At 48.2% G+C, this 27,063-nt stretch overlaps 1 pseudogene across 1 annotated transcript; it reads left to right on the top strand.

Moving 5' to 3' along the window:
- Positions 1-4,408: 4,408 nt before the first annotated feature.
- Positions 4,409-4,878, top strand: LOC308420719 (small ribosomal subunit protein eS10-like; annotated as a pseudogene). Its single transcript has one exon. The product of its transcript is annotated as a small ribosomal subunit protein eS10-like (transcript).
- The last annotated feature ends 22,185 nt before the right edge of the window (positions 4,879-27,063 follow it).

Here is a 27,063-nt window from a genome sequence, read left to right as displayed (position 1 = left end):
AGTAGAAACACCCACAGAAGAGTCTCCCATTGTCACGGTATACAAGGAGAGAGCAAGGACATCCTCTGCCCTCTATCTAGAGATTGATTTCTGGCCTCCCCAGTGGCAAAGCTAAAGAAACAACTGAGAATTACGTCAGAGGGGTTGAGGATACAGCTTGGTTGGTAGAATGCTTGCCTAGGATGAATCCAACTGATGGGGGACAGAGGCAGGCAAATAAGATTGTTCTCCAAAAATCAAACCAAACCAATCAAGGGTCTTAGTCTCTGCAGAAAGGCAAAGCCAGCACCACCCACCTCTGAGGACCTTGGCATCTTCCGTTCTCTCTGAACCCCCAGAGGCTAAGGGAATCAAGCAGCAAGCAGCATACCACTGCCAAGGCAGACAGCTTGGCTGGGATGGTGAGCAGGAGCCACACAGTCCTGAGGGCATCAACCTGAAACCCTGGGGTGAGGCAGGGGCATGGAAGAGAAAGAAATCGAGAGTGCCTGTCCCCACCTCATGACCTGTCACCTCCACCCAAGGCCACCCCTTGCGAGCTGACTCTTCCCGGGGAGGAGGTGTAGTCAGACCTGGGGTTACAGGCCTGTGTAGTCAGAGCCTGCACAGTCCACAGGCCAGCCTTGCCGTAGGAACAAATACCAGTAGTTTGGCTTCCTGGAGGCCGGTTTGCAGTGAAGGAGGGTAGGGTCGGGGAGACAGTTCCAGATGTACAGAAGAAGGACTTAAGCTGGTAGGACTTGCAGTGAGAGAGGCGCCCTGGGCGGAGTGAGGACGGCCCAACCCACCCAAGACAATCTAATTCAAGCAACAAGTCCCAGTTGAGGGCTGACCCTGCCTCTGCCCTGTGCTGGGTGCCAGGGTGACAGAGACACAAGCAACATGTTCCCTGTCTCCAAAGAGCTGACACTACAATGAAATTATAACAATAACAGCCAGCACCAACATCGTGTTTATGATGTGCCGAGCCCTGTTCTCAGAACTTTACGAGTTATTTGATCTTGAAATCAGCATTCTAAACTAGATACTATTATCATTCCTGTTTCAGAGATGGCAGGCCTGGAAACACAGAAAGGGTAAGGAGACTGCACAAGGCCACATGGCTGGGGAGTAAGGCTCTCATCTAGTGGTGGTGGGCCACTGAATGTCCCTCCCCATAGCAATGGAAGCCCCTAGGTGACCCATCTTCAAACTTAGTTGGAATTCATTGTTCACCAAATAGATTGGGCTTCTGGCTGGGTCTGGGAATACAAATATCAGGGACACTGAGGCCTTGGCTCAAGAATCTCTCTGCCTGGTGGGTGACTTCATCCAGGTACACAGGTGTCACATACGAGAGATATACCTAGAGACCACATAGACTTAAGATATTTTGAATTTCTGGGGAAAGGAGCCATACTGATCTCAATAGAGAGCTGGCGAGATGGCTCAGCTCTTAACAGCACTGGCTGCACTTGCAGAGGACACAGGCTCAATTCCCAGCACATGAGACACATGGAAAGTCATGATTGTCTATAACTCCAGTTGCAGGAGATCTGACACACTTTTCTGGCCACTGATGTCACCAGGCACACACATGCACATGCATGTAAACAATCAGACACACAAAGTAAAAAGAAAGCAGTCACTAAAGGAGAGCCATTCATAACAATGGCTGATGTCTGCCACCATTGGTAGAGTAGAAAAGCAATCCAAAGAACAAAAGGAAATGGGCAAGCTGGGTGTGGTGATACAAGCCATGACCACAGGCCTTGGGAGTTGGAGGTAATATTGAACATGTTGAGGCCAGGCTAGGCTGCATAAGACACTGCTGAAGGAGAGAAAGAGAGAGGGGGAAGGGAGGGAGGAAAGAAGGAAGGAAGGAAGGAAGGAAGGAAGGAAGGAAAAAGAAAGAAAAAGAGAAGAGGGAAGGGATGGAGGAAGAAAGGAAAAAAAGAAAGAGAGAGAAGGAGGGAGGAAGGGAGGGAGGGAAGAAGGAAGGAAAGAAGGAAGAAGGAAGAAAGGAAGGAAAAAGAGAAGCGAGAAGGGATGGAGGAAGAAAGGAAAAAGAAAAGAAAGAGAGAAGGAGAGAGGAAGGGAGGGAGGGAAGAAGAAAGGAAAAAAGAGAGGAAGGAAGGGAATTTACAAATCACATGCTTGATAATGGACTGATTTTGAAGATAGAATTCTGTAACAAGGAGCACACGTCATGTACAAGTAGTCAGAAGACAATGTTGTAGAGCTGATGTTCCCCTTACCAACCTTGATGCTCCTCTCACTAACCCTGTAGAGATGATGCTCCCTCTCACTAACCCTGTAGAGATGATGCTCCTCTCACTAACCCTGTAGACATGATGTTCCTCTCACTAACCCTGTAGAGATGATGCTCCTCTCACTAACCCTGTAGAGATGATGCTCCTCTCACTAACCCTATAGAGATGATGCTCCTCTCACTAACCCTGTAGAGATGATGCTCCTCTCACTAACCCTATAGAGATGATGTTCCTCTCACTAACCCTATAGAGATGATGTTCCTCTCACTAACCCTGTAGACATGATGGTCCTCTCACTAACCCTGTTGAGATGATGCTCCCTCTCACTAACCCTATAGAGATGATGGTCCCTCTCACTAACCCTATAGAGATGATGCTCCTCTCACTAACCCTATAGAGATGATGCTCCTCTCACTAACCCTATAGAGATGATGCTCCTCTCACTAACCCTATAGAGATGATGCTCCTCTCACTAACCCTGTAGACATGATGGTCCTCTCACTAACCCTATAGAGATGATGCTCCTCTCACTAACCCTATAGAGATGATGCTCCTCTCACTAACCCTATAGAGATGATGCTCCTCTCACTAACCCTATAGAGATGATGCTCCTCTCACTAACCCTGTAGACATGATGGTCCTCTCACTAACCCTATAGAGATGATGCTCCTCTCACTAACCCTGTAGACATGATGGTCCTCTCACTAACCCTATAGAGATGATGCTCCTCTCACTAACCCTGTAGAGATGATGCTCCTCTCACTAACCCTATAGAGATGATGGTCCTCTCACTAACCCTATAGAGATGATGCTCCTCTCACTAACCCTGTAGACATGATGGTCCTCTCACTAACCCTATAGAGATGATGCTCCTCTCACTAACCCTGTAGACATGATGTTCCTCTCACTAACCCTGTTGAGATGATGCTCCCTCTCACTGTTATATAGGTTCCAGGGATCAAACTTGGGTCTTCAAACTTGCAAGACTAACAAACATTTTTTAACACATTGAATCGTTGTAGCTGTCTTTTGCTACATGTAGGTTATTTGTTCTTCCACCCTTTTTCCATACTCCCCCTAACACTAGAGAAAGGAGAGAAAAAAAGAATAGAAAGCAAGGGGGACATAGGAGCCTCAAGTTTCTTAGGCCAAGTTTGATCTTTGCTGTCAGGATATCTCATTTCTTTTTCTTGTTTCTTCTTTGCCCATGAGTACTTAAAAAGCCACAACCAACAACCTACCCTGCCTCTCAGGGTTCTAGCAGAACCCAGAATTCCAAACATCACAGAATCGAAGGAACTATCTGTCCATGGCAAAATCACATCCCTGCTAGAGCACAAGGCAAATCATAGTCAGCTGCTGTGGAAAATCAGAAACAACTCTAAATCCCACACCCCCACACCTGGAATTAAGAAGAAAAAATATTCTTATGTCTCTGTTCTTTTTTAAAAACCAAAATGCCAAAATTGTTGCTACAAACGATCTTACTATCCCCATAGAGAAAACTCATAAATCCTAAGAATAAAAAGGAGAGGGAAAAGATATGGTGGAAGGGAGGGGGGCGGAAAAGGGGGGAGAGAAGAAAGGGGGAAAAACAATTCAAAAACAAGCAAAAGATTAAGAGACATTTCTCCAAAGAAGACATGTACTGGCTGGTTTTATGTGTCAACTTGACACAAGCTGGAGTTATCTCAGAGAAACGAGCCTCAGTTGAGGAAATGCCTCCATGAGATCCAGCTGTAAGGCATTTTCTCAACTAGTGATCAAGGGGGGAGGACCCAGCCCATTGTAGGTGGAGCCATCCCTGGGCTGGTAAACCTAGATTCTATAAGAAAGCAGGCTGAGCAAGCCAGGGAAAGTAAGCCAGTAAGTAACATCTCTCCATGGCCTCTGCATCAGCTCCTGCTTCCTGACCTGCTTGAGTTCCAGTCTTCCTTTGGTGATAAACAGCAATATGGAAGTGTAAGCTGAATAAACCCTTTCCTCTCCAACTTGCTTTCTTGGTCATGATGTTTTGTGCAAAAATAGAAACACTGATTAAGACGAGATGTAAATGTCCTGGGTATGCTAAGCATTGGGAAAATGCACATTGAAAGCCTTCATAAGAAGAGAGAGTGGCCTTTCCAGCCTCCACCTCAGACCATGCAGCCACCCCAATGTTGATGCCTAAGAAGAATTGGGTTGCCTTCTATGAACACCTTTTTAAGGAAGGAATGATAGTTGCCAAAAAAGATGTCCACATGCCCAGATACCCCAAGATGGCAGACAAAAATGTGCCCAACCTTCATGTCCCAAAGGCCATGTAGTCTCTCAAGTCCCGAGGCTACATGAAGGAGCAGTTTGCTTGGAGACATTTCTATTGGTACCTTACAAATGAGGGCATCCAATATCTCCAAGATTACCTGCATCTACCTCCAGAGATTGTGCCTGACCCCTGCGCACTGGCAGGCTTCAGCCCAAAGGTCCATAGGGTAAGCAGCCTGCAAGATTCACAAGAGGGGAGGCCGACAGAGACACATACAGAAGGAGTGCTGTGACCCCTGGAGCTTACAAGAAAGCTGAGGCTGGAGCCGAATTCCAGTTTAGAGGCAGCTTTGGTTATGGATCTGATCAGCCACCTCAGTGAACTTGGAGATTATGTTGTACTGAAAAAACTTTAAAGAAAAACAAACAAACAAAAAGGTACATGACTGCTAGCCCCTAACCAAAGTTAACAAGTGCAGGCATGAATGTATTGAATCTGTATGGACAGATGGCAAGTGTCTTAGTTAGGGTTTTCCTGCTGTAAACAGACACCATGACCAAGGCAACTCTTACAAGAACAACATTTAATTGGGGCTGGCTTACAGGTTCAGAGGTTCAGGCTATCATCCTCAAGGCAGGAGCATCCAGGCAGGCATGGTGCAGACAGAACTGAGAGTTCTACATCTTCATCTGAAGGCTGTTAGCAGAATACTCACTTCCAGGTAGCTAGGGCAAAGGTCTTGAGCCCACTCCCACAGTGACATACCTACTCCAACAAGGCCACACATTCTAATAGGACCACTCCCTGGGCCACAAATATACAAACCATCATAGAAAGAAAGCAAGATGGCGCACTACACAAACCAATATAACGGTTCCTTAAGTCACTAAAAACAGAACTGCCATGAAATTTAGAAAACCATTTTTCTGGCCTATATGTCTCGAATAATTAGCGGCAAGGTCTCAAAGAGAGATTGATATGTTCACCTGCATTCAATCAATATCCACAATTATAGAAAAGTAGAAAACCTCAAGTGCCCATAGAAGATTCACGGATAAGCAAACTGTGTTACGTCCATACAAGGAGATGCTCCTCAGCCTTAAAAAGCAAGGACCTTCCAACACAGGCAATGAGTCAGGGCAACCTGAGGTGGTGTGCTAACACATACAAGCTGCTCAGAATAGTCAGTATTGAACGCTTCCACAATGGAAGTTAGACTACTCAGACAGAAGGACAGACAGCTAGAGAAAGAGTGTTGAATGGGTAAAGTTGCAGCTTTAGAAGTTCTGAAAATGGAAGACAATGAGGGCTAACACAGTATGGACACGCTTATTATCACTAGTACTGTGCACTTGAAAATGGTTATGCTGGTAAATCTTGCTATGTGTACTTAACCACAATAGAAAGACTATTTTTAAGTGAAGGGCAATCTGTGACTCTAAAACCAGACAGGCCCAGAAGAGACACCTCCCTGGGGCAGGGACAAGAAAGAGACAAGGGACAAAAGCCTGAGTAAATGCTGACTTCACACACACACACACACACACACACACACAAATACACACTCACACTCACATACTCACACACATATAGACACTCACACACATACATACACACACACACATATACACACTCACACACATTTACATACACACACACTCACATACTCACACACACACACACACACACGTGAGGTAGAGAACAATCATGGAATAGCTGTATCAACAACCCTGCCCCACCCCACATGCACATATATGCATCAGAAGTTGGGGGGGGGTGTAGTACCAGTGTGTCATATCAGCCTGACAACCTGAGTTTTATCTGGCGTCCCCTTGGTGTGGTTCCTTGCACTAGGTAGAAACCACTCTAGGGATCAAGGTAGAAAGGTTTTCTTCATTTTCTTTATTTTGTTGTTGCATTTTTGAGACAGGATCTTGCCACGTCACCCAGACTGGTGGCAATACTTCTGCCTCAGCCTTAGTGCTGGGATTACAAGTGGGTTCCAGACAGCACACCTAGCTCAAGAAAAATTTTTGTTTGCTTTTTGAGACAGGATCTCTCAGAATGTGACCTTGGCTGTCCTGGAACTCACAGAGACCTGCCTGCCTCTATCTGCTTAGCGCTGGGATTAAGGGGTGCCACCATACCCACCTTCTAGCAACATTTTGACTTGAACCCTCAGATTTGTTGATGAGCCCTAGGTCAAAAGCTGAGGCCTAGCTGTCCCCAGGAGGTATCTCATCCTTCCAAAAGTCTGCTTTCTTGTTTAGGTCATTTTGTCTATTCCTTCACCTCCTCCAGGCCGGTCAGAGCCCTGGCTCTGACTTCAGAGAGGCTATGGCATAGCAATCTGGGCAGGGGCTTGTGATCCAGCCAGGCTGAGTTCAGACCCACTAGACTCTTATTGGAAGGAAGAGAAGGGGATGTGGACTGGGTGTTGTACTTCTCAAAAGATCACCGGAAGGTCAAGTGAGGTAGTTTAGTGGGGGACAGCGGAGGGACAAGGCCATTACAAGTAGTCAAAGGGTTAAAAGAAATCCTTTTTTCACAAGGGCTATGATATGGGCCACACGATATACCTGGTACATGTGAAGGACTTTCTTGGTGTCATTATTAGCCTTGGTCACCTTGCTTCCCAAAACTAAGGGGAACAGAGATGGAGGATAGAAGAAAGGTGGGGGTGGGGGCTGCTGTGTGGCGAGATAGGGAGGTAGGACCCTTCCAAGTCTAGATATGTGTGTACAGAGGCCATAAGGGGCAAGGCCTTCCTTCCTTGGCCCTAAGATGTAATCTCACTTCCCATTTGCCCGGGAGTCATCCACCTCCATGGTGAGCATCCTAAGCCTGGCCTGACTTTTCTTCTGAATGCTCTCCTGTCAAAGCAGGGGCAGCATCCGAGACTTTACTCTCCCTCTGAGCTCACAAGTTCTCTGGGCTCTTCGCCATTAAAGACACAGAATCTTCTTCATGGCTCCAGGCCAGAGCTGCAGGGTAGAGACAGCCCCGAGGGGATGAGTTCCAAGCATGAGGCCTCCAGCGTCTCTTTAGGAACAGGCTACAGCTCTGTCACCACCTCATAACCATCCACCCACTCATCTTTATACATGCCACCATCTGGGTCTGATGGTGACCCAACGGGTAATTATTAATTATTAACTTTCAAGAGGCACCGGCCCTTTAAGGCTACCATGGGAAGAGATGACAAAATCACCCCATTGGACTTTGTGCCTTCAGGCTGGTGGGGCAACAAGGCCTGGGAGCCCGGCTGGAGGTCCGACCCGAGGGCAAGGGCAGCTGCTGCACAGCCTCTGCACAGTGGCCTGAGGTTGTAAAGCAGCAGCCCAGAGATCCAAAGCTCTCTCCCCAGACACCCTCTCTGCCCAACGGCTGGACCATGCTCACACCTGACCTCCCTCTACCAAGACTCACAGTCCCATATTTCCGGTGCCCACCTGTCACTGTGAAGAAGGGGAACCTTGGTAAGGAGGAACATCCTAGCTGTGCCAAGTGCCCATTCCAGAGCCCCAGGTACTGGGTCAGCAAAAAAGGCTCTGGCCAAGTGAAGACAAACGACAGGGGTGCAATCTATGAGAGAGGGCAAGGTAGGCAACGATCCCTTGCTCCAGCCCTGCACAACTGTCTACAGGGCAAGGGCCTCTCATAGTCAGCCAGGATTTGTGGTTCTGACAACTCCACGGACCAGGGATGGAGAAGAGGCACGGAGGATCACCAGGAAGGTCCTGGCTAACTGGGATACACTTAAGCTCTCTAAGCAAAAGTTCAAATAAAGATTTATCAAGGGTTTCAGGGGCCACTGTCTCTCTGGGACGTCCTCTCCGATGTCCTGACCTCAGGCTCCAGAGCTTAGGTGCTACTGGGGCAGATACAACATTCCTGACACCATCTCCACTTTAGAGCTATATCAGGCAGAGTCTGACACGTTGGAGGCACATAGCAAACAGCTTTGGATAGAATATACAGATGAGTGTCAGCTGTTTTTGACGACCAGTTCTGTTCAGAAAGAAATCCCAGACCTGCGGCATGTTGTGTGGGGTTTACCAATTTGGTGGGAGCTAAGCTCTTTCACCAAGAAAAGTGAATTATTTTGTAAAAACAACTCACTCCACCCCTGCCTCCTTTGTCCAGATCCCACAGTCTGGTAAGCATCCAACAGTGTGCAGGTACCAGGGTGAGTGTCAGGGGACAACATGGAGAATTAGAAGGCTCTGTCTCTATTGGCTTGAACACAGCCATCTGAAACCCTGGGAAAAGGGTTGGTAAAGAAATTAAGATCATATCAACAAGACAATGGGAATGGAAATACGCAGACAACAGAGCAGAAGTTTTCTCAAGGGGATTCCCAGAGGAGGCAAACTCTCAGCCATAGAACCGAGGACATCAGTCCCACCTATTCATTTACCCACCCAAATATTTCCCTAACCAGCCATCCATCATCAGCAACCCATCCAGCTGTCTGCCAGCGTACCCATCTACCCAACTATTTATCCTCCCAAACTTCTGTCTTCCTGCCCAGCCTCCCAGTCACCCAACTACCCATCCATCCAACCATCCACCTACACCTATCCATTCATCCTTCCAACTGTCCAACTACCCATCATACATTCATCCTCCGGCCTATCAACCATCAATCCATCTATCCTCACTTATTCACCTGTCTAACAATCAAACACCCATCTATCTATCCACAAATCCACCCATCTACCCATTTGCCCAACCATTCATTTATCCTTCCAAACACCCAGCTATTCATATGTCTACTCATCTATGGACCTATCCAATCATCTATCTCTATCCATTCCTTCACCTACCACCCAACCAATCCACCACTCAACAGACTCACTTTTGCAACTGTCCACCAACTCATCCCATTATCCATACATCCACCTATCTACCCACTTACACAACTCACTTACCCTTCCAACCAACCAAGCAACCTTCCTTCATCTACTTATTCACTCAGCAATCCAAACACCCATCTATCCATATCTACCCACTCCTGCACCTGCCCATCCATTCATGGATGTATCCACAAACACACACACATCCCGCTACTTATCTATGTGTGCATCCACCCAATTCACCCACCTATCACGATCCATCCATTCATTCATCCACTGAAACAAGCATTATTAAGAGACAGGACCTGAGAATATGCTGACAAATGAACATCATCTTTCTCTCAGCTTCCCTTGGACCTTACTGGGTAACCAGCATCTAAGCTCAGTTGGCCACACAATCTGAGATAATACCTAAAAACTGTGTCTCACCAGTCAGAAATAGTTAATGAGGAATGCCTCAAGATGGTCAGTCTTACAGGATTTACCCCACCCCAAACACACCCCATAATCTGCCAGAATCTCATCTCCGGGAACAAGTGCTGGGGAAAAGGAAGGAGGGAGGAGTTTGTGTGAAGCAGAAGATACCTGGAAGGCAGACAAGGTTAATGGTGACCTGTTGTTTTTCTAGGCTCTTAGTGACCTCACCTTTGACCAACAATTTCCTGGCAGTGGCTTAGTCTGCCAAAGGGGAAGGGGGGAGCGGCAAAGAGACTCCAAGAGGAAGGTAAACAGCAGGTGAGGCCAAAGGTGGCCCTAGAAGGCAAGGGGCACATTCCAAAAAGTCTTCCAGGCCTGAGGCCTGCAGTAAAGCCCAAAGTCCAGTAGGGAACACACACCTGCATTGCAGTCAAAGACAGTGCTATAAATACTCCATTGTTCAGGGATTACACACCAAAGGATGCCTTCCCCTTGGAGAATGCCTGTCTCCCCCACCCCAGCACCCCCAAGTGCCCTTCATGCAGCAGGCCTGAGATCAAATGAGGGGTTCGACCTTTCCACTCAGTGTCCACAGCCTGCTTTAGAGTCAGAGCAAACTACTGGCCGAAGCCACTCTTCCCTGGGCACCCCTCATGCAGAGGAAGAGTGGAGGACGCATCCAGCCAGCCTTGCTGGATTACCATCCTGCTGGATGCTTCAAAGGGAAGGCCTGGAATTCCTCAGCCAACAGTCTGCCTGTCTGCTCACAGGAGTCACTGTAGAGCAGAGGCACATCTGTGCAGGTCTACCAAAAGGTCGTAACAGTCATGACATAAAGGCAGCCAGATCTTTCTGCGGGTCACCCAACTCCTTGCAAGAGATAAAGATCTGGGGAGACATAAGAACATGGAGAACTGGGGGCTGTCTCTGCTCACCCTCATCTCCTTCTTTGATTATTTTTCTTAAGAGGTCAGCCTAGCCTTCCACATATGAGCTCTTCAATATTGGGAGACACATATCCTTTAGGGACCCCATGAAAACTAAAGACATCTTCCCCCAAAATATGTTCATTCGCATACCAACAAGACCACAGACTCTCAGGACTCTGCGTGCCCCAGGCCAGACAGCTGAAACAGAGAGGCGTTATCTCGATCATTAGCTTATGCTTCGAGCATCATAGCACCTAGGGGATTACAGCCTGAACTTCCAAACCTAACCTTACCCAGAATCTTCCAGAGCGCTCTCCCTGAGGCTCTAGAAGGAAGAATCAGGTGACCTGACCCTTCCTGAAAAAGTCCTTTTAGCTACTTGTCCCTTCCCCCACCTAGCCTTTCTCCTCCTTCTCAACCACTGCCCACAGCTGGGTCCGGAGCTGGTCTTTGAAAATCAAACGGAATCTTAGAGACCATCTGTACAAATCTCTTTATCTTTTCTGACAAGAACTGTAAACGGCCCAAGGTATGCTGACTCGCTGAAAGTCCCTGAGATAATCCCTACAGTGCCTCACCAGGGAAAGAAGGAGCCACTGGGAATAAGTGAGTTTGAATTGCGTTGGGCAAGCACGTTGAATATCCTTGGAATGAAAAGTGCAAACAGGGTCACTGAAGTCCTGATTATGTAAGACGCCACAAAGTCTCCAGGAGCTCAGCTGATGCAGAGTTGGAGCATTCATTCATTCATTCATTCATTTATTCATTCATTCATTCATTCAATTGATCAATGATTATCGAGCCCCACCCCATGGGAACAAACAGTCAACACAATCACCCAGACAAGCTTCCTGCTTCCCAGAAACCCCAAAGGAAGGAAGACAAATCAAGCCTTGCTAGAGATAAATACTGTAGGGAGGGTGACCTAGAAACTTGGTGATGTCGGGGTTTTTTAAAGATTTTTCTTCGAAACACACGTGTGTGTGTGTGTGTGTGTGTGTGTGTGTGTGTGTGTATGTGAGTGTGTGTGTGTTTGTGTATGTATGTGTGTAAGTGTGTGTGTGTGTGTGTGTGATGTGTGCAGGTGTCCACAGAAGCTAGAAGAGCTAGAGTTACAGACTCTAAACTGTCTGGAGTTGGTGCTAAGAACAGAACTCAGGACTTTTGGAGAAGTAGCATGGGCTCTCTCCAGCCCCTGCTGGTGCCATACTGTGGGATAAAGGTGCTCAAGGGAGGCCTCTTTTAACTCCTTCTAAGACCAGAACACAATAAATAAAACAAAAAGAAAATCTTGGTGATGGTGGTGGTGGTGCCAATGCCAGCACAGGTATTAAAGGGGCAGGGGCAGGCAGATCTCTGTGAGTTTAAGGCCAGCCTGGTCACAGAGCTGGTTCCAGAACAGCCGGGGCTATACCAGAAATCCTGTCTTGAGAAACAAAATAAATAAATTAATGGTATAGAGAAGGTATCCATGCAAAAGTGTGGAGGCAGAATGTTCCAGAAGAAAAGAATAACAAGTTCAAAGTCCCTAAGGCAGATGTGAAACTCATTGGTTCCAGGAAGCAGGAGTTGCACATGGGCAAGGGAGTGAGGGGCCCACAGGTAGGGTAAGGCGAGGGTGAGGGCGGGCTGGCCTGGCCACGTGGCAGGTGAAAGCTGGCTCTGTGCTGAGTGACAGAGGAACCAAGTCTCTGGAAGTTTGGGAAAGGCAGGTTTGGAGTATTCGTTCACTTACTCCTGTTTTTAACAAATATTTACTGACCTTCTGTCGATCGCCCCAACCAGGCATGGTGGCACTAGTGCATGATTTGGGGGTCATAAACTGAAAGCTGGCCTGGACAATGTAAACAGAGCATCTCAAACAACAACGCAGAGCCTCAAAGGCATTACCCAGTCTGGCACTCTTGGCATCCTTGGGGCAGGACAGTCTGTCCTAACTGCTGAAAGCTGCAGAGACCAGCCAACCCAGAGGGAAGCATGGAAGCCACAGAGCCCAGGCCAGACAGCCAGATGGTAGCAAGAGAAGGACAGCATCAAGTATCTGTCTATCTGTCTGTCTATCTATCTAGATTATAAATCATCTAAGTATCCATCGTCTATCTATCATTTCTCTGTCTATTCATCTATCCATACACCCACACACCCACCCATCTATGTATCTATCTATGTATCTACCTATGTATCTATCTATGTATATATCTATGTATCTATGTATCTATCTATCTATCTATCTATCTACTTATGAATCATCTAACTATCCATCATCTATCATTTCTCTATCTACCCATCCATCCATCTACCACCTCACCTATCTATTTGTCTATCTATCTATCTATCTATCTATCTATCTATCTATCTATCTATCTATCAGAGGAGAGTATTTGAGATCATACCTCATGAGCCAAAGCGTGCCTAAAATTTTTTATGTAGCCTTGAACGTCTGACCCTCCTGCCTCCACCTCCCGATTGCTGGGATGAAAGGAACCAGCTTTGGAGTTATTTTTGAAGTAGAGTAAACCCAGGAACTGCAGGTGGCTTTGCTTATAGAAGAAAAAGACAAAGAATCCCATCCCTGCCATGAAAGAAGTGCTCCCTGTGAAAGCTGCATCCTGTACTACCATGCAGATGATGGTGTTGTTGACAGCTTCCAGAGAGCCATGGGTACTGAAGGGACACCAGCACTCCCTCTTCTTCTCCCTCTCTCTGTCTCTCTGTCTCTCTGTCTCTCTGTCTCTCTCTGTCTCTCTCTGTCTCTGTCTCTCTCTCTCTCTCTCTCTCTCTCTCTCTCTCTCTCTCTCACACACACACACACACACACACCTTTTTTTTTAAACAAAACCTACTGTGAGGCTAAAGAGATGACTCAGTAAGCCACCTGCCTCGAAAGCAGCGTGAGAACCTGAGAGAGAGAGCACCCAGCACCCACATAAAAGCTGGTCACCTGCCTCTAACCATACCGCCCGAGGGAAGAGAGTTAGAGACACGAAGCCCTGGAGCGCATTGTCCAGCTTATCTAGGCAATCAGCGGTGCTGGGTTCGGTGGGAGATAAAGTCGGGTGCTATAACCTCAGCGCTGTGGAGGCAGAGGCAGAGCTCTGAGGTTTTGGTCAGCCTGATCCACAGAGTGAGTTCCAGTCCAGCCAGGGCAGCATAGTAAGATGCTATCTTTAAAGGAGCGTGGGACAGAGAGGGGAGCTAAAGAGATGGTTTGACCAGGGGTTAAAAGAGCATTGGTTGCTCTTTTGGAGGACCTGGGTTCAATTCTCAGCATCTACATGGCAGCTCAGAGCTGTCTGTAATGCCAGCTTTGGGGAGTTCACCGCCCTTGTGTAGACACACATGCAGACAAAACACCAAGACACGTGGGATAAACATTATTTTTAAAAGTGTGGAGGGTAACGACAGAAGACATCTAATCTTGACCTTTATCCTCCACATGAATACACACACATGTGTACCTGCACTCGTACATACATGTGCACATGCATACCACTGAAAGAATTCAAAGGAAGCGGAAATGAAGCAAAGAGTGTGTCAGAGGTGAGCATTCCCAGGTAAAATGAGTACGGTGCTTTCTCATTGGCTTCTGCAGCCCATGCACAGCTGGTGGGCCTCTCCTTTGCCCAGAGAATGGTGTGGCCAGGGAGAAGGCCCTGGAGGCTGTACTCCTGTAGACTTTTGTCCTCAGGTCTTCCAAACAGCAAATGACCCACACCATTGAATTTTAGTTTTTTGGGATTTTTTTTTTTTTTTTTTTTTACTCAAGGAAGAATTTCTTTTCTATTTCTTGGAAGAAAAGTCCCAGCTGGGATCACATACCAAACTGCTTCCCGGCACTATATTCTCCTCATTGTCATAGGCATCAGGCCCTGCAGGCAAGCTTCTGCAGCACACCTGCCACTCAGAATAACACGGAGCATCTGTCTGCCTGTCGGCAGCCATGGAAGGACAGTACCGGGCAAAGCCAACCTCTTCTCCCAGTGCCATCTCCTGTGAGGGTGCTACCTGTGGAGTTAGTTTTTCTCCTCAGCCTGACACGGCCCATAGTTACACGAAGAAAGGAGCTCATTGAGGAATTGCCTAGAACAGATTGGACTGTAGGCATGTCTGTTCAATCCCCTTGATTGACATAGGAGAACCCAGCCTACTATGGGCAGTGTCATCCCCCAGCAATTGGTCCAGAGACAGGGGGTGGTCAGAGACCCAGAATGCAAGCAGCATTCCTTCGGCGGTCCCTGCCCTGACTTTATTCAAGGATGACAGGTTGTGACCTGGAAGTGCAAAATGAAATAAACCCATTCCTTTGATCATAGAGTTTGTCACAAGAGCAGAGAAGGACAAAAGCCTTCAGCCCTAGTCTTCTTTGGGCTTCCACTAGTCCTGGCCCCATATCTGCTGCTCTCCTGAGCCTCTCTGATCACAAACATATCCTATTCTCTGACCTTTCCAGCCAGGCCCTCCCTCCATCTGGTTCTTCTCTACCCCATTCTACTCCAACACTGGGTATAGAACTAGGTCCTTGCACATGCTGGATGAGAGTGGACCACTCTCTACCGTAACCCTCTTCTTACTTGGAAACAGAGTATCATGAAGTTGCCAAAGCTGGCACTGAACTCAGTCTTGAAACAAGCCAACCTTGGGTTTACAATCCTGCTTCAGCTTCCTGAATTGCTGGGATTACAGGCCTGCCCCTATGAGGTCTAGAAGAAAGACCATTGGGGACAAAGAGCATTTACTCATAGGACGGACACACACACACACACACACACACACACACACACACGTATATGTGCATGAACACTCAAACCCAAGCATAAACTGTTCCCAGGGTCGGCCTCGCTATAAGGTGATATGCGAGCAAGCACTTGAAGATGAAGAAATAGGCCCAGCAGATGTTTACACATAGAACATCCTGGGCCAAGGGAAAGATTGTGCAAAGATCCTGAGGCAGGAGCATGGCCACTGTATTTGTAGAATGTACTTGAAGCTCTTGGAAGGGATCATGGGGGGTGTGGGTGGGGTCTTGAGGTCCCCATTATAAGAATTTAACTTTTACTCCCAGGAAGAAAATAAGAGAAATGGCCAGGATTTGAGATATAAGGTGACCCAATGTGACTCGCCCATTCCTCATGATAGGAAGTGACAAGAAAGTTTGTAGCTATCTTGGGAGGGATGTCAGCAAGGTCTAGGCTGGTCTGGGAGCACAGGTATAAGGCATGCATGCCTTTTCTCTGTCTGGCAGGCAGAGCAGAGCCTTCTGAGGCCTAACTCTCTCTCCCACCTCCCCTCCATTCCTTGGCCCGCTCTCCATCCCCACTTCCCTGCTTGTTCCAGCTCTCTATTTGCCTTCAGTTTTACCCCACGGAGTGGGACGGCCTCGCTTTCCAAATACTGTGAGAAAACAAGGGAGCTGGACTGAAAGAAGTCAGAGCGGGCCTGGCTGGAGGAGAGAAGCAGATTACAGTGTCTGGTCCTAGCCGCTCACCCTGTAATCATCCTGGGCTGCAGGTGGACAGGACCCTAGGCCACACCCCTGCGGGGCCAGCATTTGCTATGCTCCCCAGCATCAGCCTGATGCCTCACCTCAAGCAAAGAGGAGGCAGAGGACATTGCGGAGGCTCCGGGCCCAACCTTCGAACCCATATGAGAGAAGCCAAAAGGGATCTCCTGGGGTGTTGAAGTTCCCCAACAGGAAATGATGTTGTCCAGGACACACAGGAGATTTGAACCCAGCCTGTATCCATGATGCTGCTTCTTTCAGGTCTGGCCATGGAATCGATCATCAGGGCAAGGCTTTGCACTCTCAGAACCCAGCTGGGCCATTCATCATGGCTCCAGCAGACAGGCAAGCCCTTGCTGTTTGTTACCCCACTCCAGTCTGCAAATATTCCTCCCATTCATTAGGAACAAAAGCTCCATGTCAGCTTCCTGGGTCACCTGTCTGTCCGGGAACAGATCTGGCTGCCTTCAGCTGTCACGTGCCACGCGTGGCTGTGGCCTCCAGCACCTGAGTCATCTGTGACTCATTGCCCTCTACCCTTGGCTCAAGAGGGATGGGCCAAGTGGACTCAGCCCTGAATGGGATAAGACAAGTCTGATGTCCCTGGTACAAGCCTTCCCTTCCCCCACAGTCAGATAAAGAATAACAGATTCCTTATGGTAACACTCACACGAATGCTCAACTACCCCCTCCCCCGAAAGGACCCTGTACAGATGTATTTACCCACAACCCACCACGGCTTGCCTTGTGGTACCTCCCACCTACACCTGTGTTAGGTGACCCCAATCCCAAGTCTTCAAAAGTCCTGCCTACCAGGGTAGAGCTGAACTCTGCTAGCAGCCACATGACCACACACATATACATGTGCAAGCCTCTTCTCTGGACCTCCATCTTCTCCCAGATCTGCAACTCAAATTGCTAAAATCCTTTCTAGTCCTTAATATAAACCGAAGCCTTTCTTAAATTAAATTACGTTTATTTATTTACTATGTGTGTGTGCATGAGCACGTGCATCATGCACTCGAGTGAGAATGAACATGTCTCACACACACACACACACACACACACACACACACACACTTGTGCTGTTCTCTCCTTCTACTATATGGGTTGTGGGATCAAACTCAGGTTGTCAGACTTAGTGACAACCAATGCCTTTACCCACTAAGCCACCTCTCCGCCCCTAAGCAGGGATTTTAATAAGGTGTTTACACACCTGTAATCTGTCAGGGACAATAAACCCAGGACTGTGACAGCAGAATGGCAGTAGAGAAGGAAAGACGGAGACATCCCCCACCCCCCAGACATCACCACTCCTCCAAAAACAATCAGGAGTTGGGGGGGCATGTCCTCCCTACATTCCACCCTCATGCCCACCTCCCCACCCTCAGGGACATCACCACACATCTAACTGTAGTCAAGCAACACAGGGCAAAGAGATCAAGGCCCTGGAAGATGTTCCACCAAGGCAGGGTCCCGCTAGAGCAACCACCTCCTGGGAAGGATGGAGAAGATGATGTTTCATAGGTACTGTCTGACTGGGCTTCTTTGAGGACACTTCTTTTGATGTGGACTCCCTTAAGATGGGGTTATGTCTCCATCAGACTGAGGAATCTCTGAAGATAGGTTGTGTGTCCCTCAGACCAGGGTCCCTAAGCCAGGCTATGTCCCCACTTCAGACTCTCACAGTAACAAGTTTCATGAGGAGGGTAGAGAAACTGTCATTATCTGAGGACTTGTTTTTACTAGCCCCTTGCCCTTTTCCTTCTCTTTTAGCTTCAGATCCTCTGAGGTAAGATGGGTCACATCTGACGTGACTCCCCAGAAGAAAAACGGGCTCAGAGGCCCTAAATATCAGACAGGTTTAGAAGGAGCCTGGTAGCTGTAGGTCCTTAGCCTCTCAATTTCTCCACTTAGCCAGCCCCCAGAACTCACATTCTGTGCTGTCTCCTTTCTCAGGAAGGGGTTAAGGCCCTCCCAGGGTGCAGGGCAGTTGAGAAAGCTAGAGAGGGGGTGTGTTTCTCCACTTGGCCTCAGTGGAGGTTTCTCAATCCAGTGTGATTACTGGTAAAGCCAGACTGGAGCAGTCAGGCAGGCTCCTGGAGCCTAGAACCTTCTCCTCCTGTTGCAGCAGCCCAGACTGGCGCCTGGAGGCCCTCACCAGTGAGGGTCCAGCCCAAGACTAGTGAAGGCACAGACCTCACAGAGCAGAGCAGAAAGACAGGTCTCATCTTAGGCTCCAGAGAGGATGGTGCCCAGGGGTCTGCATCCTTAACTCGAAGAACTACCAAAGTCCCACCTTAGGGTTTACATTGCCCCTGCCACCAAGATACTGCCTTGCAGATTTTTAACTGACAATAACCAGTGTGAAAAACACATTTCATATGCCTAACCCTAATTCAGACATACTTCTGCCATAACAGCTTCATGAAACAATACTAAACCTTACTCTTCCAAGGATCTCAGAATATTCTACCCAGCTTGCTTTCACCCTTAAGAAAAACTATACCATAAGCCAATAGTACCGGCACATGCCTTTAATCCCAGGACTAGGGAGTCAGAGGCAGGTGGCTCTCTGAGTTCGAGGCCAGCCCGAACTACAGAGTGAGTTACAAGACAGCCAGGGCTAAAGAAAAAGTGCGCCAGGTGCCTGCCTATAATCTCCAGATTCCGAAACTAAGGCACGGGGATCTAGAGTTTGAAGCCAGCCTGGGCTCCTAAACAAGCTACTGTCTCACAAAAGAAAGAAAGGATAGGGGAGGGGAAGGCCATGGTAGTTACAAACTTAACTTCCTGACACACCAACAGATCACTGTTCACAATTTGGAAATTGCTACCCCCAAGATCAGCAGGCTAGATAGATTGCCATTGTACAACTGAGGCCCTGTGGCCCAGATAGCAGATAAGCATTCTTGTAGACCACAGGGCTACTGGCTGACAGAGGCTCTGCCGGAGCTCAGGAGGCATGCTTCCCACAAAAGTAGTTCACTCTGTTTCCAGAGCCTATGAGCTTCTAAAGATGAAGAACTGTGGAGTCAGGAGCACACTGGTCCGTGGGTTCCCTGAAGTACCTCAGGGTACACCAGGAAGGCATGGCAGGGGAGAGTGTGCTAATCTGAGGGGTAACAGACTCCATGCCGAGGAGGCTCCTGGTCTGAAGAGGCCCTGCCACTGCCCCCAGAGCTTCTGGTTGGTCTATACCTAGAACAGGGGCTGCCTACAGTGTCTGTACTGGGAACTTCTCCACATGGTGTGTGTGTGTGTGTGTGTGTGTGTGTGTGTGTGTGTGTGTGTGTGTGTTTGCAGCATCAAAGTGTCTGAGAAATTTACCTCAGAAGGCCCAAGTGCTCTTCACCAGGAGTCAGGAACATTGCTAGACAAAGCACAGGATGAACGGTTAAGCTTGAGTTTCAGACAAACAATGAACGCTTACTGGGCACTCGGTGTTTTTATTTGCTGGATCTGGCAAGCCACCTCCAGGATCTTCCCTCTTCAGACCCAGAAGAGTCAGCTGCTTACAGAGCCTAGAGGCCCAGGTAGAACCAAGGGACATACAAGGAACTCAGGTCATGTGTGAGGAAGAACTTTCCGGATAACTCAGTATTGATCCAGGGTATGGGGGGACAGAATTAATGTCTCTGGGACTAACCCACTGTCCCCAACCTCCATGGAATAACAGTGAGATCATAGTTGGCCCCTGATCAAGTAGTTGTCCCCTTTGGTCTAAAAGGGGAAGAAACAAGGCCTAGAGCTGGGGAAAGCCACAGGGGGCTTTTGAACGAATATAGTAATAGAGGCTGAGGGTGCAAATGGCCACTTTTGCCCCTTCCTGTCAGCCATAGCTGGCCGTTCAAGATAGGCCAGTCTCCCTGGGATTCTCCTGTCAGAGGCCAACACTCCACTGGGGCCTGTGGTGGGTGAACCACACCAATTTTTTCCACAGTCACAGGTCTTTAGGGCTTGGCAGTGTGAAATTTACCTTCCCCTCACCCCATGATTCTCCCTGTTCCTCAGGCCCCCTTCAGTTGGGGTTTTAAAGTGTTTGAGATGATGCACAGGGTATTTGACCAGGCTGGTCACAGGCAGGAGGAAAGCCCAACAGTATATAGGCAGTAAACCCCTTCCTCAGTCCAGGAAGAACTGTAGTATACAAAGCCCGGTCAGGGTACAGCCAGGAGCCTACCTGGAACTCCATCATGGAAGAGACTTAGTCGTGGAGCAGGGATCCCTGCACCAGGCCCCAATGGCCTCTCATTACTGACTAATAAGTCCCATTTCCCCTTGTGTTGTTTCTGCCCTGGTATTTGTCACACCATGGGAGCAAAGCATCTAGACCATTGAGCCTTTTCTGGTTTGGTAGGTCAGCCTTCAGGAGGCGAGGGCAAAGCTGCACCCTTACCTCATGGAGCAAGAGTACGCCGATACAGAATAACCAGGTTGTTCTGAAGACCTGGACAGAAGGAGTAGGCCAAGTTCCCTCTCTGTGTTTGTTTGTTTGTTTTGTTTTTTGTATTTTTTTTTGAGACAGGGTTTCTCTGTGTAGACGTGGCTATCCTGGATCTCCTTTTGTAGACCAGGCTGGCCTTGAACTCACAGAGATCTACCTGCCTCTGCCTCCCTGAGTGCTGAGATGAAAAGCAAGGGCCACCACTGCTCAGCTTTCAAATTCCCTCTTTCCTCACTCTATGTTCATCTGCATGTCCCACGAAGGTCAGCCTTCTTGGGCCACATGTGTCTGTGATTTCATATCCAGAATGCAAACACTACTATCTAAGTCTAGTGTTAGGAAAAGTATATGAAGCTTAGCACACGAAAGTAAGTGATAGGTGTCATGGCGCCTGTTTTACAGATGAAGGACAGATTCAGAAAGGCAATTTTGCCTTAAGACAGACTTGGGGCTGTGGTTGGGGGATTTGGGACCTCAGAATCCAGAAATAGCAGCCGGGATTTGAACTTGGGCAGTCAGATGAGCAAGGCCAGAGTGCTCCTCCCCTTATCAGTTAGGTCTATTCCAGATAGAGGGTTATTAATAGCCACGAGGTGTTTGTTAGCAAGCAGTCAGAAACTCCCAGAGAGCAGCATGGGGTCATGGGACCTCGGCCAGGTCAGCCCCCACCCCACCCCCATCCCCATAGGGGCTCGTCCAAGAAGTTGGCTCCAAGCTGGGCCTCATCCTGCCCCTGGGAGCCCTTACTCAACCAGGCAGCCACCCCGTGACTAGGAAGAATGACCCCTGTCACACTTGTGTGATTGGGAGCTCCTGTGAATGTGCTCATGTGGAAGATTCATGACCAGAAGTCTTGTGGTGAGAGGGAGGATAGTTCTAGAGAGTGTCTGCTAGAGGTAGGCCTTCCCAACAGGCCCGGCCTCGGGGGCTCAGAAGGCCTGGCATATAGACAGCCAAGAGACAGGGCAGACCCGGGGAGGAAATGAGAGGAGATGGGGGAGGAAGGGATGTACACACTTCATATTTCCCCCCAAAGAGTGTTTCTGTTCCCTCTCAGGAAACAACCATTACTAAAGTTTAGGAAAAGCCTTCTCCCTAACCTAGATCTCAAGGTCTCCCCTATATCTGTGTCACAAGATTGTCCCCCAGCTTCCAGCTCCTGAAAGACATAGGAGAACTTCAGAACAGTCACCCAATGGGCCTCCACTGCCGACCCCTCGGATGTCTGCTAACCTAGGCCACAGAGGACTCTTCCCGGGCCTAGCACTATATGAAAGGGTAGATGCAGGGTGTCTCCTGTCAGGGCAGACACTCCTGGAGAGCCATGGGCATCTCATTAATGTCACATGCACTCACACCAGCCCAGATCAGACCCAGCATCCTTGTGAGGAGGACTTGTTCCATCTCTCCCTTCCCCTCTGTTTAATCCCTCTCCCTGTCATCCTGAGGATCCAGGGTCCAAACCACCCTAGCTTGGTTCCCTCCCTAGCAAGAGGAAGACCGTGCACTTGCAAAGATGGCTGTCAAACCCAGTGAGACTATTCGAGTTGGGAAAGGAAGTGAGAAAAACAAACAACCCAAATGTAATAAAGTGGTACTCAGAAGAAGAAAAGCCTCGTCATGGGAACGAGGACAATGTAATGACAGTGTCCACAGAAGTCACATGCCCATCACTTCATTCCCTCAGGCTCCACTGGGTAAGTGCTACTGTGTCCACTTTCTAGATTTATTCCCTGTAACCAAGGTTCAGGGAAAGAAATTACTCAGCTGCCGACTCAAGATTCTTGCCTGAGTCAGAGGTCTCGGTGGGACTTAGAATGACCTGAAATGGACTCTGGAAGGCACCAAGCAGAGCGTCTGAGGAAAGGTCCCAGTGGGCCGGTCTTCTTGGGCCATCACTTGGGGGACACCCAGGCCAGGATGACTACAGCAGCTCTAGGTGAGGTGGGTTGTAGGTGTGTGGGATTCCTACTGGAAGCCTGAGGAGATGACAAATGAAGTCCTCAGCCCTTAGAAGGAACAGGTGAAGTGCCAGGAAGTGGGCACGTGCTGGCATCTGCCCTGATTGGAAGCCAGACGGAGAACCTTTAGGGGAAGTGTGAAGAAATAGCAGAGCCATGCTTGGCTTGTGGCAAATGCAGAGAGAGGACCTCGTGGGGACTGTGAATGTGGGAGACAGAAGGACGGGGCTGAAGGCTCTGAAAGGACACCCTTGGCACCCAGTCACGCATTGATGCCCAAGGCCTTCCACAGAGGCCACATGGCCAAATGATACTTTCTCACTTTCTCTAAACTAACTTGTATCTCTTCTTTTTCTCTCTTTTTTTTCTATCTATCTATCTATCTATCTATCTATCTATCTATCTATCTATCTATCTATCTATCGACAAGTACTCTCTAAAAAGCTCTGGCTGTCCTGGAACTCAGTATGTAGACCAGTCTGGCCTTGAACTCACATAGTTCAATTTGTGCCTCCCACATTCAATTTGTATCCTTTTGTTTATTCCTTTCTGCAGTCCTGTGGATCAAGTCCAGGACTGAGCACAGGCTATGTAAGTGCTCTACCACGGAATCACATCCCCAAACCTTTGGTTTTCATCTTAATGGTCAAAGGAGTATCTGATGATGGCTGTTTCTCCTCCCTCAGACAAGCAGCTCTGTGAGACCAGGAGCATCCAGCAGGCAAGGAGCTTACCCCTCACAAGAAGACCAACTCTCCAAAGTCTTTGAAAGTCTTCATATCCAAAGCAACAACCAGGAGCCTGTATGAGTCTGAGCTAGAGCCTCTGCATGTAACTTACGATTGTGGAACTTGATGCTCTTGTGGAACTCCTAACATTGGGAGTGGGAGCATCTTTGACACTTGCCTGTTTTATTATTCCTCTTATTAGATTGCCTCTTCCAACCTTGATATGAGGATTTGTGCCTAGTCCTTTTGTAACTTGCTGGGCCATGTTTGGTCGGGATCCCTGGGAAGCCTGCTCAGTTATGAAGGAAAATGGAGGAGGAGTGGATCTGGAGAGAGGGAAGATAGAAGGGAGGGACGGGGAGGAGAAGAGGGAGGGGGAACTACAGTCGGGACATAATATAAAGGATAGATAAATAAATATAGATAGATAGATAGGTAGATAGATAGGTAGACAGGTAGATAGACAGAGGAGGGAAGGAAGAAGGAAGAAAGAAAATCTTTGGATCCAGCCCTTCCATCCTGGTGAGGGAGACCCAGCTTTGCTCCCAAAGACAGCTTTGGCTCAGCCCTAAGTCAATCCTTCCAGAATCACTCTGTCCCCTGCCCCCACCGCCCATCGTCCCTCAAGCTGTCTTTGTCTTGTGCTTCCCAAGTCTGGGCAGATTATAAATATTTACTGTCTCCTCTCCTGGCCACCCCTAATCTCCATCCTGACAGATAATGTCCTGTGGATGCAGCCGAATGATCTCCCAGTGACCGAAGCCAGCCTGGTGGGGCCCTCTAAGGGTTACTTTGCCCAGCCCTCATCTCTTGGTCAGTATTTGGTAAGTGTTGGAGCGTAGACAGGAAAGATTCCATGGCCTCTTCCTGCAGCTCCCTCGGTGTCTTCTCCCTGGCTGTTCTAATCCTTTGCCTGTAGGTGAGACCTGTGTTCCTTTGGACAGATGTCACTAGAACCATTACATCCCTCATTCAAGAAATGTGGGTAACACTCCATGATCCCTGCAGCCCCCACACTTAGCTCAGCACTGTATTTTTAGGCAGATGGTAGCTTTATGAGTAGTTCCCTGGGACTAAAGAATCCTGTGAGCTCATTTGCATGTCTGGGCCCCATGCTTGGGGAGGTAGGAGCTCTGGAGGCTTGTGACCCATTCTCCCCTTTCTTCTCTCCCTCTCCTGTCTCCTGGCAGGGTGGTTGAACTCCCTTATAGCAAGGTATCTACTTTCCAAGAGAGTAAAATCAGACATCATGATTCCTGCTAAGACCTAGTCCTGGAAGAGCTAAACTCTTTCTTCTGATGTTAACAGTCTTCACCAAAGCAAGGACTGAGAGCCAGCATGGATGGAAAGGGCCAGGTTGACTGGTTGGTGCTGGGAGACACACATGAAGGGAAAGGAAGAATTCTAGATATGCCACCATGATAGTCCTAATAGGTGATGTGCGCCCAGGGTTACCTGTTTCTGCTGGAGTCAACCACCCATCTCATAGAAGCCGTGGGAAGAAAACGATGGACTCATTGGCTCCTTGAAGAAGTAAAGACTCTAAACCAGTGGCTCTCAACCCTTGGGGTCCCATATCAGAGATCCTGAATATCAGATCTTTACGTTACGATTCATAACTGTAGCAAAATTACAGATATGAATTAGCAATGGAATAATTTTATGTTTAGGGGTTACCACAACATGAGGAACTGTATTTAAGGGCCTCAGCATCAGGAAGGTTGAGAACCACTGGGCTAAACCTTAGAGTCTGAAGCCTTTTGTGAGCTGAAACTGGGTGAGAACTTTTCTGGACAAAGAAGAAAGCACAGAGATGGAGTTCAGGGTAGGGTAGGTCTTAGCCTTGATCAGGTCTTCTGTGGGCCTCATGGGATCCCGCACATACAGTCGAGAGACATTTTATTTTTTTTCATCCTCTATTTCAAGACTATTCCTCTAGTCCAAGGCCTCGTGTTGTAACCTCTTGCGTGCTTAGGTTTCCGATCTTCAACTGACGAGCCCCAGCCCCTGGAGACATTGCTTGCCCAGCCTTACCGCGCATAGGGAAGTTGGATTTCGGCCCTGGGTTTGGCCACCACTACATCCTCCCCGCGTCCCACTTTTCCTCGGCCTGTTTGTATTCAGTCTAGACGATTTGCTTTTATTTGTTGGTGTCCTGCCCTAGCCCGGGGCAGCTGTGGTGGGGTGGGACGAGCACTTGAATTGGAGTCAAGAAAGACGGCTGAAATTCTCACCAAGCTGTTTACAGGCTGTGTAAAAAATCAGGCAAACTATTTATCCTCTCTGGGCCCCCAGCCTCTCCTCTGCTAAGCAATAGTAACTCACTCCATCGCTAGGGTGGTTAAAGGAGACAATATAACATCAGGGTAGAGGCCATTGCTTCCAGCCCCTACTGCCCTGGCCAGACCCCTACCTATCAAGCCAGTACCCATCAACCTTGAAGACTCCATTTTCAAACCCGTGTGAGTGAGTGTGTGTGTGTGTGTGTGTGTGTGTGTGTGTGTGTGTGTGTGTGTGTACTGACAAAGAGAAAGTTTTAGAACTACACAGTCCAAAATGGTAGCCCTGACCCAGGCATGCATGTATATCAAGCTCTTAAGATGAAATACATGCTGAAGCACCCAGGCATGGTGGCCCATGTCTTTAATCCAGTGTTTGGGAGACAGAGGTAGATGAATCCTTATGAGTTCAAGGCCAGCCTGGTCTACATAGTGAGTTCTAGGACAGCCAAAACTACATGTGAGATCCTGTCTCAAAAGACAGCAACAATAAACAAACAAACAAACAAACAAACAAAACCAATCAACAATAACAGATTATATACCAGGGCCAAGTGTGTTATTTTTTTATTCCACTAGATCAGAAGGTAGAGAGAGGCAGGCAAATCACTGTGAGTTCAAATCTAGCCTGGTCTACAGAGTGAATTCTAGGCTAACCAGAGCAGCACAGTGAGACCTTACCTAAAAATAAATAAATAAAGATAGCCTTAATAATTTCTCACTAATAATTTCCATTTTAGATCATATTTCACATATAGCATAATATAAGTATGAATTTTACACGTGAATTTTGCATGTGAATTTTACCTGTTTCTTTTTAAAATCTGGCTTCTAGAGAAATTTAAGGTGTATGGCCTGGGAATATGGCTTATTCTTAACACCTGTGAAGTTCTGGGTTTGATTTCCCAGTACCAGATCAAACCAACAGATAAATTACATGTGGCCCATGTGCTATTTTTATTGGTTGACACTGTTGTTGAGTAAGCAAGGAGAGCTGAAAAGGGGGTCCTGGAAGGGATGTGGAAAACTTAGCTTGGTAGCACACGCCTTTAATCCCAGCACAGGAGGCAGAGGCAGGCAGATGTCTGTGAGTTCAAGGTCAGCCTAGTCTACAGAGGTGGGATGGGTGTGCCAAGCAGGGGGACCACCTGTGCAAAGGCCCCAGGAGAAGAATTGAGGGATAGTCAGTATGATGAGCGAGACTCTGGTGAACTATTGTAGGCATGGGCAACTGGACAGTGAAGGGCTTCTACTCTGGGTAAAATGGAGTCTCTACAGGGTTTTGAGCCAAAAAGGGACAGGGCTCAGCTCCACCTCACCAGCCAAAGGGAGACCAGAACGAATCCAAGAGGCTAAGTTCCAGGGGATAAGAGCACCTACCTCACTAGGCCTTCTGCAGACATCAACCCACGTGAGGTAAGCTATTGGGAAAGGGCGGGCACTACA

This window comes from Micromys minutus, assembly GCF_963924665.1.
Source record: "Micromys minutus genome assembly, chromosome: 5".
NCBI classification, from domain to species: Eukaryota; Metazoa; Chordata; class Mammalia; order Rodentia; family Muridae; genus Micromys; species Micromys minutus.
Note: the sequence above shows the minus strand (reverse complement) of the source record. Positions and strands in the feature narration are given on the sequence as shown.